The following is an 11,605-nucleotide window of genomic DNA, read 5'->3' on the forward strand; positions in this document are numbered from 1 at the left end:
AACCCAAATCAACATTTAAAGGTTTTTATCTAACTAGGGGACACCTTAAAATCCAACGGCGCTTCACCTGATGCGATCCGTTTGAGATTATTTCCTTTCTCCCTCAGGGATAAAGCACGTTCATGGTTAGATTCACTTCCAGCTAATTCAATAACTACCTGGGAAGACCTTAGGAGAGTATTCCTTGCTAGATATTTTCCCCCTAGTAAGACTGTTGTTCTTCGAAACCAAATAACTAGATTTACTCAAAACCAAGGAGAAACGCTTTTTGAAGCTTGGGAGAGATATAAAGAGCTATTAACAGTTTGTCCACACCATGGCCTAGAACAATGGCTGATCGTTCACATCTTCTACAATGGACTCCATTATAACACCAAGATGAGCATCAACGTTGCCGCAGGTGGCGCGCTGATGAACAAACCTTACCCTGAATCTTGTGACCTAATTGAGGATATGGCCCAAAACCATTACCAATGGGGAACTGAATGAGCATCAATAGAGAAAAAGGAGACCCAAGGTGGAATACATGAGATAAGCTCTCTGGACATGATGCAGGCGAAAATGAATGCTTTAGCCCTTAAGGTCGAACATATGTCTACAAACGCTAACACCACAACGGTAGTCGACACAGAGTGCAAACTTTGTGGATCTAAAGGACACGAATCGGCGGAGTGTAACCTTTTGAACGACCTGAACACCGACCAAGTGAATTAAGCCCAAGGTAACCCATTTTCAAACACTTACAACCTTGGATGGAAGAATCATCCGAATTTTTCCTATAAAAACCAGAACCCTATCCAAAATTATGCACCTCAAAGACCACAAGGTTATCAAGCCTAAAAACCAAATCAACCTATGTAAGCTATGCCTCAGAAGTCTAACCTTGAGAAGATTATGGAAAGCTTTATATCAGGGCAGACTCAACAAAATAAAGAATTCCTAAATGAACTGATAACGTAATTAAGAACCAAGGTTGATCAGATAATCACTCACAACAAGATGCTTGAAACCCAAATCTCACAGGTAGCACAAAACCAAGCCCCACAAACTACACCTGGAGGACAATTCCCTGGACAACCTCAACCAAACCCTCGAGGGCAAGCTAACGCTATCTCGTTACGAAGTGGGACCGCTTACGAAGGGCCTCATAACCCAGCGATGAGTGAGTACAAAACTTCTAAAGGAAATATACCTACCAACCAAGAAGAGGAACCGGTGGAACCCGAAAAACAAGCCGACCAAGAAGGAGAAGCCAAGGATAAAACTCACAAACCACCACCCCCGTACAAACCACCAATCCCATATCCGCAAAGACTTAAACAAACCAAAATTAACAACCAATACCAAAAATTTATAAAATTAATAGAGAAGCTTCATGTAGAGATTCCTTTTACCGAAGCCATCACCCAAATTCCGTCTTATGCCAAATTTCTCAAAGACATCTTAACCAACAAGCGTAGGCTTGACGATCCAAAACCCTTGGAATTCAACTTTATTTCCGAGGATAAAGTTGCTAAGAAGGAGAAAGACCTTGGTAGTTTTTCTATACCTTGCATTTTAGGGAGTCATGTGATCGATAAAGCTTTCCTAGAATTAGGCGCCAGTGTGAGTTTAATACCCTTAGCTGTATGTAAAAGGTTAAACTTAGGAGAATTACAACCAACTAAGATGTCCCTCCAATTAGCCGATAGGTCTGTTAAGTACCCTGTAGGCATTTTAGAAGACATCCCAATTAGGATCGGTCAACTTTATATCCCAACAGACTTTGTGGTCATGGATATCAAGGAAGACGGAGATATCCCTATCCTTTTAGGTAGACCATTTTTATCAACAGCCAGAGCTATAATAGATGTTAATAGAGGAAAATTAACTTTCGAAGTAGGGGATGAAAAGATAGAGTTTATTCTTTCAAAGTTCCTGATGGCTCCAATCATAGGAGACACATGTTATGCAATCGATATCATAAATGAATGCATAAGGGAATTTGATCAAGAAGAACCTGTGATCGAACCATTTTCAAACCCGAATGAAAAGGATGACGAGCTAGAGGAAACGAAACCTCGCACTAACAAATGTTTGGATCTTACTCCAAACCTTTCACCAAATTCTCAAGAACCAGCTCAAGAACTTAAGGAACTGCCCAAGAACCTAAGATACGAGTTTTTGGATAAAGAAATGAACCGCCCAGTAATAGTTAGTGCCACCTTAAACCAAGACGAAACAAACCGACTCTTGAATGTTTTAAGAAGATACCCCTCTGCCTTAGGGTACAACATCTATGATTTAAAAGGTATAAGCCCATCCGTGTGTATGCACAGGATCTCGCTAGAGGAGGATTCAAAACCTTCCAGAGAACATCAGAGAAGAATCAACCTTGTTATGAGCGAGGTGGTAAAAAAGAAAGTCCTTAAACTGCTAGAGGCTGGTATAATCTATCAGATCTCTCATAGTAAATGGGTAAGTCTTGTACATGTGGTACCCAAAAAGGGAGGCATCACAGTCGTGCAGAACGAGAAGGGCGAGCATGTAGCTAAACGCATAGAAGGCGGATGACGTATGTGCATAGATTATAGGAAGCTCAATAAGGCAACTAGGAAAGACCATTTCCCCCTTCCATTCATAGATCAAATGCTGGAGCGTCTTTCCATACACTCTTACTTTTGTTATCTGGATGGATATTCTGGATTTTTCCAAATACCCATACACCCCGAGGATCAAGAGAAAACAACCTTCACTTGTCCTTACAGAACGTTTTCTTACAGACGAATGTCGTTTGGACTCTGTAATGCGCCAGCTACTTTCCAACGTTGTATGATGTCAATCTTCGTAGATTATCTCGACGGAATTATGGAAGTATTTATGGACGATTTCTCGGTGTGTGGGTTCGACTTTGAGGATTGCCTCATTAATCTCGAGAAAATCCTAGAGAGATGCGTAGAAGTTAACCTTATGTTAAACTGGGAGAAGTGCCACTTTATGGTTAAAGAAGGCATAGTGTTAGGACATATAATATCTTAAAGAGGCATTGAGGTCAACAAAACAAAGATAGAAGTTATAGAAAACCTTAACCCTCCTAAGACAATTAGAGAAGTCCGTAGTTTTCTTGGACACGGCAGTTTCTACCGACGCTTCATCAAAGATTTCTCTAAAATAATAAAACTCCTGACCGGCCTTCTGATGAAAGACATTGAATTCATTTTCGATGAAAAATGCATCAAAGCCTTTAATCAGCTAAAACAAGCGCTAATTTCAGCACCCATTTTACAACCTCCGAATTGGATTAAACCCTTCGAAATAATGTGTGATGCTAGCAATTTTTCTATAGGAGCTGTTTTAGGGGTAAGAAAAGATAAGAAACTACATGTAATATATTACGCTAGTAGAACCCTAGATGCCGCTCAATTAAATTATACAACAACAGAGAAGGAACTCCTAGCTGTAGTTTTCGCAATCGATAAATTTAGGTTTTATCTTGTAGGATCTAAGATTATAGTCTATACAGACCATGCAGCTATCCGTTACCTTCTAAGCAAAAAGGATGCGAAACATAGATTACTCAGATGGATCCTTTTGCTACAAGAATTTGACTTAGATATTAGAGACAAAAAAGGAACAGAAAACGTAGTTGCTGACCATCTTTCCAGACTAGAGCATTTGAAGCCAGACCATTTACCTATAAATGATGATTTCACCTATGACAGATTGATAGCTAAGTTAGATACCGTTCCACTTGAACCTGATAGAGACAACCTTGGGACAGTTTCAGAAATTAGCAGAGTACCATGGTATGCTGATTTTGTGAACTATCTAGCCGCTGATATCATACCACCTGACCTCAACTATCAATAGAAGAAGAAGTTCTTTAAAGATATAAGACATTTCTATTGGGATAAACCACTCCTTTTCAAAAGAGGAACATATAACATATTTCGACGTTGCATCCCAGAAGAAGAGTCAGAAATATCATAGAGCATTGTCACTCTTCACCCTATGGTGGACACTCAAGCACATCTAAGACATACGCTAAGATCCTTCAAGCTGGTCTTTATTGGCCAACATTATGGCATGATGTCCATACTTATATTGTCCAATGTGACCGGTGCCAGCGCTCTGGAAACATCTCAAGACGTGACAAAATGCCTTTGAAGAACATCCAAGAAGTAGAACTATTTGACGTTTGGGGTATTGGTTTCATGGGACCTTTTCCATCTTCGATGGGAAACAAGTACATTTTGGTAGTCGTTGACTATGTGTCCAAATGGATAGAAGCTATAGTTGCACCCACCAACGACACAAGAGTAGTCATCAAGATGTTCAAGAATAATATTTTTCCCAGATTTGGAGTACCACGACTTGTCATAAGTGATGGTGGATCACATTTTATATCCAGGATATTTGATAAACTCTTAAGAAAGTATGGAGTAAAACACAAAGTAGCAACACCATATCATCCCCAGACTAATGGTGAAGTAGAGGTATCTAACAGAGAGATTAAACAGATCTTGGAGAAAACTGTTTCAATATCCAGAAAAGATTGGTCTGAAAAGCTAACAGAAGCACTGTGGGCTTACAGAACTGCTTACAAAACCCCTATTGGAACTACACCATACCAGTTGATCTACGGGAAGTCATGCCACTTACCTTTTGAACTCAAGCACAAGGCATATTGGGCCATCAAGACCCTAAATTTGGATTACCTAGCATCTGGTAAGAAGCGAATCCTTGATATCCACAAATTGGAGGAACTCCGCCGGAACGCTTACGAGAATGTTGTTGTATACAAAGAAAGAACCAAAGCTTAGCATGACAAAAGGATTGTGAAAAAGGAATTTAATATAGGAGACTCTGTTCTCCTCTTCAATTCGAGATTACGAATTTTTCCAGGTAAGCTGCGTTCGAGATGGACAGGCCCCTTTGAGGTTTCCAAAATCCTAAAATCAGGAGCAGTTGAAATCTAGAACAGTTCCTGTAATCCGTTTGTGGTAAATGGACAAAGACTGAAGCAATATCAAGGAGGTGACATCCCCACAGAATGCCCTGACCAAACTCTGATCAACCCTCCAGTTCCTACCTCTAACATATAAAGTTCGAATCGTCAAGCTAACGACATTAAACAAGCGCTGCATGGGAGGCAACCCATGATTTCTTTTCCTTTGCTTTACTTTTACTATTTCAATTTATATTTTTATTTGTTTTATATATATGTATATCTATGTGTAGGCTAACAATTATAATATTTGTGATTTCAGGTGTCCTCTGTTTCTAACCTAACTTTTCAGGATGGAAAATTGCGACACTATGCCATTAATCTTTCGTGACCCAGTTCAGGAGCAGTGCTACGCCATGCTTTCCTAGCGCTCAATGCTGCCCACTAGATATCCTGATTCAAGCTGCATGGAGGCATTAGGCATTGAGCCTAGTGTCAGGCATTTGTGCAATCATGTGCAATGGGATGAATATACTGATGCGATGCATGTGACTTACAAGAACCTCACTTTGGAGTTCTTGAGCTCGCTGACCTACGAGCCCTATGTTGGTCACGCTAGTGATGGTGGCTACATTAATTTCAGGTTATTTGGGACAGAATACACTTTCAACCACAAGCGTTTCGATGACTTGCTTAGATTTCAGACTGCTTATGATGCTTCATCTGAGCTCCTCATGAGCTATTTCCTGAGCAGGGACGTTGAGAAGTTTTGGAGTGACATTATATGTGGAGGTAGCCCTGACCCTTCCACCCAAATCTCTAACAAGATCCATAATCCTGCTTTTAGATACTTTCAGATGATTATTGCCCACACCTTCCTGGGGAAGAGTGACCCTGATACGCATGTGAGTGCTGAAGAGATTTTCTTCATGTACTGTACCACTCAGTCACGCCCAGTAGATTGCGGAGCTTTCTTGATCGAGAGTCTCTATCTTAATGCTCGCTCCACTATGAGCCCTATACACGTTGGAAGCACGGTGACTCATATAGCTTCCGTCCTGGGACTTGATAGAAGACTATTTCACCTGACGTCTTACTGCAGCTACACCTTGATGGATATTGACTTCTGTTTGGACCGTGGCCTCATGAGGAGATCTTCTTTCTAACCGGATTAATACATGCTCTTAATCGAGGGTGAGACTATTCACTACTTCACTTTACCGGACCCTCAGGTAACTTGTGTTATTGATCAGGCCAACTGGGCCTACGCCATAGAAGGCCAAGGAGAGACAGTCGACGTGCAGAGAGTCGCACCTACCAGAATAAAAGTGCTCACCAATAATCCAAATCTCCAGAGTCCAAGCATGCAGTCTGAACTGGTTAAGCTTCGTATGGAGGTAGCACAACTTCACCAGGAGCTCGTTGACGTTGCTTTGCAGGTCGAAGTATCAGTCACCACACATGCCGCTAAAGCTGATATACTGAATGATGAGATTGCCGACCTCCGACACCAGATCACAGAGCTTCGAGGATACGAAGTCGAGAAGACTCCACTATACCCTGAGCATTGATGATATCACCAACCGAGAGATGCCGTTTGATTTTTCTATTTCCCGTCATTTATTATTTATGCTTATTTTTATTTGTTCCTTTTGACTTTATGCTTGCTTTTTCTTTCCTAGGATCTCTGGACCCGTGACTTATTATTAACTCCACCAAAGTTCACGAAAAATCCCAACTTTCTCATTTTAACTCCAAGCCATTACCATTTCCAAACTTCACTCAACCATCTCTCCACCAAAAACCCACTAAAACTCCATTTTCATTTCCTTTCCATAAATACCCATTTTTCTCTTCAATCACCATTAATGGCCAGAATGGAGTTCAACAACATCATTCTTCAAGGAGGAAAACCCGGAGAACGACAAAACAAGATTTTAAAAAAAATTGCAAACTCAGGAAATCCTCGCTACCAAGTACGTAGACGAAGATTGTTTGTACACTTTAGGGACATACCATAGTGTTTTCCACATGCTTGATACTTTAAGATTACACGATATTTTTGCTAGTAAAGTACCCACTTATGATAGGCTGACTAGGGAATTTTTAAGTTCCCTAATTTACACTGTTTACCCTGGCACTGCTAGCACGGTAGGTACCGTTTGTTTTAGAATGTTTAATGTGGAATACGAGTACACTATCGATGCCTTAGCGGGTTTGTTAGGGATGCCTTACGGTGAGGGTGCCATCTGTGAGACACCCTTAGATGCTGAACGGGCACTCGAAGCATTTACTTTTTGGAATAGATTTTCAAATGTGACTGTCACTTACTTTGAAGGAATTTTGGCTTCCAATATCCATAACCCGACCATAGGTATTTTCGATACCTTTTGGCATGTACTATATTTGGTCGGGAAAATCCTAACAAAGTAAATGCTCGTGAGTTGCTATTTTTACAGGGTTGCCTCACTAATCGTAGGATCAATCCTATTCCTTTTATGCTTGTGCATATGTCCTCCATTCTTAAAAAAGGAGGAACCATCTCTTTTGGTGGTTTAATTACTTCTATTGCTAGAGCGTTAAATCTCAATGTTGAGTTAGCCACCTTGGAACCACTCCCTCACCGCACCGTTAACTTAAATTTTTTAAAGGATATGAAATTATGCAAGGTGCGGCGAGCATGTGGTTTTCACCTCATGATCCATGGTGTAGCTATACCCAGTGTTGTTTTACCTTGCTCTCAGTGTACAAATGTGCGACATGCAAGGAACTGAACATATGATCTTGATGCTCCACCTTTTACCGGTCCTTTGCCACCTAACGTTCCTATCGACGATGAGCAAGGGACCGATGATGAGTATGACCGGCGCGACGAGTCACCCGCTCATGATATTCCTACTGCATCACCTGCACACACTGCACCTTCTTCCTCTGACCATTTTGCAGGTACCACTCCCAGTTTTTACATCACCGAGGAGATGTGGCGCGAGCACCTGGCTCGTGAGGAAAGGCGTGACACCCTTCTGAATACCATAAACCAACAACTGGCAGATAATATGAGTTTTATGGTAGCTTCCTAGCAGCGTAGTGAGCCAGCACATCGGACTATCACTGAGTCCTTACTTGCGATCACTAATGAGCAACATCGCCAACGATAGGCTAATGAGCCTCACTTCGCACTTATCGAGCCCACCAAAGGGTCTCTCTTAGGTCGCGCTAGCCAACTGCAGGAAGGACTTAGTACTCGTAGTAGACGTCGTCGACCCATGCATCCTGACCAGGGCGGTGATCACCTATAGTTCTCTCTCTCTCTCTTCCAGGTTACTCCTGCCCTATCTCATATCGAAATATTGAGGACAATGTTCGGTTTAAGTGTGGGAGGAGATTTTTATCGCTTTTTATCGCTTTCCTTTATTTTTATCGCTTTCCTTTATTTTTAGTATGTTTTGTGTGTTTTAGTTGTTTTCTTTTTCTTTCAAATAAATAACATGTGTTTGACGAGTCATCTGTGTAGTGTATCCCTATTTGTCCCATTCCTTTAACCTTACCAAAAAAAAAATTGTGAGCAAAGAAAACAGTGCATCTTGAATATTCAGGCTTTAAGACAGGTTTATGATGAGATGTAAAAGACTTGGGAAAACTTTTTCTAAAAATCGGAATTGTCTTAACACCGTAGGCTTCATGATTATAAGAGTCGATCCCGATACCCCATATGTTGTAGCCCTAATTTTTGTTCCAAATAAGTCCTTAAGTATTTTATCCTTGCAGTCAGCTTCGGCTTAAGCATGCTCTACGTAGGGGACCGATGAAAATAAGTGAATGATCACAAAAATTTCTGCTTTGTTCTCAAGTCATATGAAAATCTGGGCTAGGTGACTCTCACACGGTCATTTAACCCAGCGAAATAAAGACATATGCGAAACATGCAGAAGAAATAATATATATATATATATATATATATATATATATATATATATATATATATATATATATATATATATATATATATATATAATTGTTGGTTAGTTCAGAGGTATCTGGTGCTGAACTTGGTAGGATGGATTACGATCCAATCCCCCACAACTGCAAATTGGGTTAAATAAAGGGGTTACACCAACTTATGTACCAGAGCTCCATGCTTAGAAAAAAATATATATGCCTATTGTCGGTTGGTTCAGAGGTATCCGATGTTGAACTTGGTAGGGTGGATTACGATCCAATTCCCCACAACTGCAAATTGGGTTAAATAAAGGGGTTACACCAACTTATGTACCAGAGCCCCATGCTTAAGATCATAATCACTAACCGGTCAGTTTACTATGAGTATGTACGGATAATGGGCTTAATGTGATTGCACCTGAATGAAAAGGACTTGAAGAAAACGAAAAGAAGGCCTAGGTATGGTGGGGTAATGTGGATTGATTTGTATAGGAACGAAGCCTATGACCGCGTTTGTGGGAAGTGTCACTACAATATCCTTAGTTCGATTCGTTAATACCTATCGATACATTCCTTGAATGAACTTATAAGTCTTTTTGCCTTGAATTAACTCTAGTTGATATTGTTTTTCTAGCATAAACTATAAAAAGTTTTGCTTGAGGACAAGCAAATGTTTAAGTGTGGGAGAATTTGATCACACTGAATCACACCGTGTTTTTGACTCGGATTTCACATGTTTATTAGGACTTTATTATCATTTTGTTTGTATTATGCTCTCTTTTATGTTGTTTTCATATATTTAGCTCTTTCGGGACCCTTTTAGAAGAAACGAAGCAAAAAGACCTAAAATTAGGGTTTTTCGGCAAATATTGTACATATGGCGTTGCACATGGCGACCGCTATAGGAGAAGCCAGGACTCATCAGCCCTCAACCAGGAGGTAACCGCCATCTTCCCATGATCTTACCCATTTCCACACATGTAGGGTGCAACCTTTGTATTCCACGTTCCCACTAAGGAGAAGTTGAGGGGCACCGTGGTCTTTGCAAGCTGCTGAACTCCTCTATAAATAGGTCATTCCATTTCATTTTCAAATCTTCAAACTTAGTTTACAACACTAAGACTATATTCATCATCTATAAAAACGGTAATCTGTCACATCGGGGGGTTATCGCACCTTAGTGAGATTGAGTTGGGTCACTTTGAGTTGTTGTCGTCTTTATCTTCAGAGTTGGACGTTTATTTTCCTTGTACCAGATTTAAAGCCTCTGGTTGGAGCACGTTCTTATTTTATCGCTTTACTATATTTAATTTCTGTCTACGTTTTACTTTATTTAATTTCTGTCTACACTTTACTTTATTTAATTTCTGTCTCGCTTTACTTTATTTAATTTCTGTCGACGCTTTACTTTATTTAAATTCTGTCCACGCTTTATTTTATTTATTTTACATGCTTTACTCGTTCTTTATGCCTCACATTCTAAAACAACTTTTCATCATGATCAATATCGTTGTGTTTGTTGGTATTACCATGTGTGGCTAAATCTTTTAAAGGTTAGAATGTAAGGATCACGGTTAAAGAGATGTTTCACATATTGAATCTGTAGAAATACTTTAAAGGCTGTTTTGATTTTTAACTTGAGTTTTTTGAAACAAACTTGGTTAGTTTTAACTATTCAAGGAGTGCGAAAGCACCCTGGCTTAGTTAACTAGGATTTTTTATCACTTTAAGGAAAAACGATTTTTGAAACTGTTTTCGGACGCGTTGATAGATTTAAAATCAGGAAACTTCTTGGGTAAAACTTTCCAAATCAAAATCACTTTTTAACTAAGTTTACGAGTCTTATTTCTTAAAAATAAGTTTACTACTTTAGCGTTCTGCGCACCTTTTATAAGTGACAATAAAATGCCTTAATTTAAGGGTAAACTCGGTTCTGAATACGCGAAAGCGACAATTCCTGTTAAATGGATTGTTTTCAAGAGTAGAAAATATTGCCTCATAAGTAGTTCTATTTAGACAATCGAAACATCACTTAACTGATGTGATATACATTTAAACATGTCTTTATCTGCACTACGTTTATTATTTACTGTTATTTTGCAACACAAATATCTCTTTTATATCGCCTTAGATAAACATCGTAACGATAGTAATCGATAGATTGACGATTTGGTCTCTGTGGGATCGATATTCTTTTATATTACTCTGACACGATTCATGCACTTGCGAATAGAGCGATCAGTGTTCAGTCAGATACTCCTTGGAAGTTGATCGTGGACAACCTTGTGTTCGAGAAGGCTGAGATGGAAGAACAAATTAAGAAGCTCAACTTGAGGCTACTAGGGGAATCTCCTTAGGACTTTATTTATCTTTTATTTAGCTTTGTTTAGAACTTTGGAAGTGTACTCAAACTTTGCAACTCTATCTGATTAATGAAATGAGTTTCTTTTGACCATTGTCATTTTCCTTTTGATGTTTACAATTATCTCTTAAGTTACTTGAAACTTTTTAAAATTTGCATTTTCATTGCATTCATGCATATGTCATCACACTTGTATTTTTTATCAAAATAAAAACTCATTTCCGTCATTTCTTCTCCAATAGTTTCCACACTGAGACCCTCACACCAGTACAACACCAGAGCTCAAGCCTGACGTAGAATGGCCGAACAAGAGCAAGATATGGAAAGAGTCAATGAAGAGCTTATAGATCTACGTGGGAATATAGGTCAAATCATGG

At 39.5% G+C, this 11,605-nt stretch overlaps 1 non-coding gene across 1 annotated transcript; it reads right to left on the bottom strand.

Moving 5' to 3' along the window:
• Positions 1-216: 216 nt before the first annotated feature.
• Positions 217-323, bottom strand: LOC127124850 (small nucleolar RNA R71). The gene has a single exon (XR_007804328.1). It is a non-coding gene; the product is annotated as a small nucleolar RNA R71 (small nucleolar RNA).
• Between the last annotated feature and the right edge of the window lie 11,282 nt (positions 324-11,605).

The sequence above is a fragment of the Lathyrus oleraceus genome, chromosome 2 (assembly GCF_024323335.1).
Source record: "Lathyrus oleraceus cultivar Zhongwan6 chromosome 2, CAAS_Psat_ZW6_1.0, whole genome shotgun sequence".
Taxonomy (NCBI): domain Eukaryota; kingdom Viridiplantae; phylum Streptophyta; class Magnoliopsida; order Fabales; family Fabaceae; genus Lathyrus; species Lathyrus oleraceus.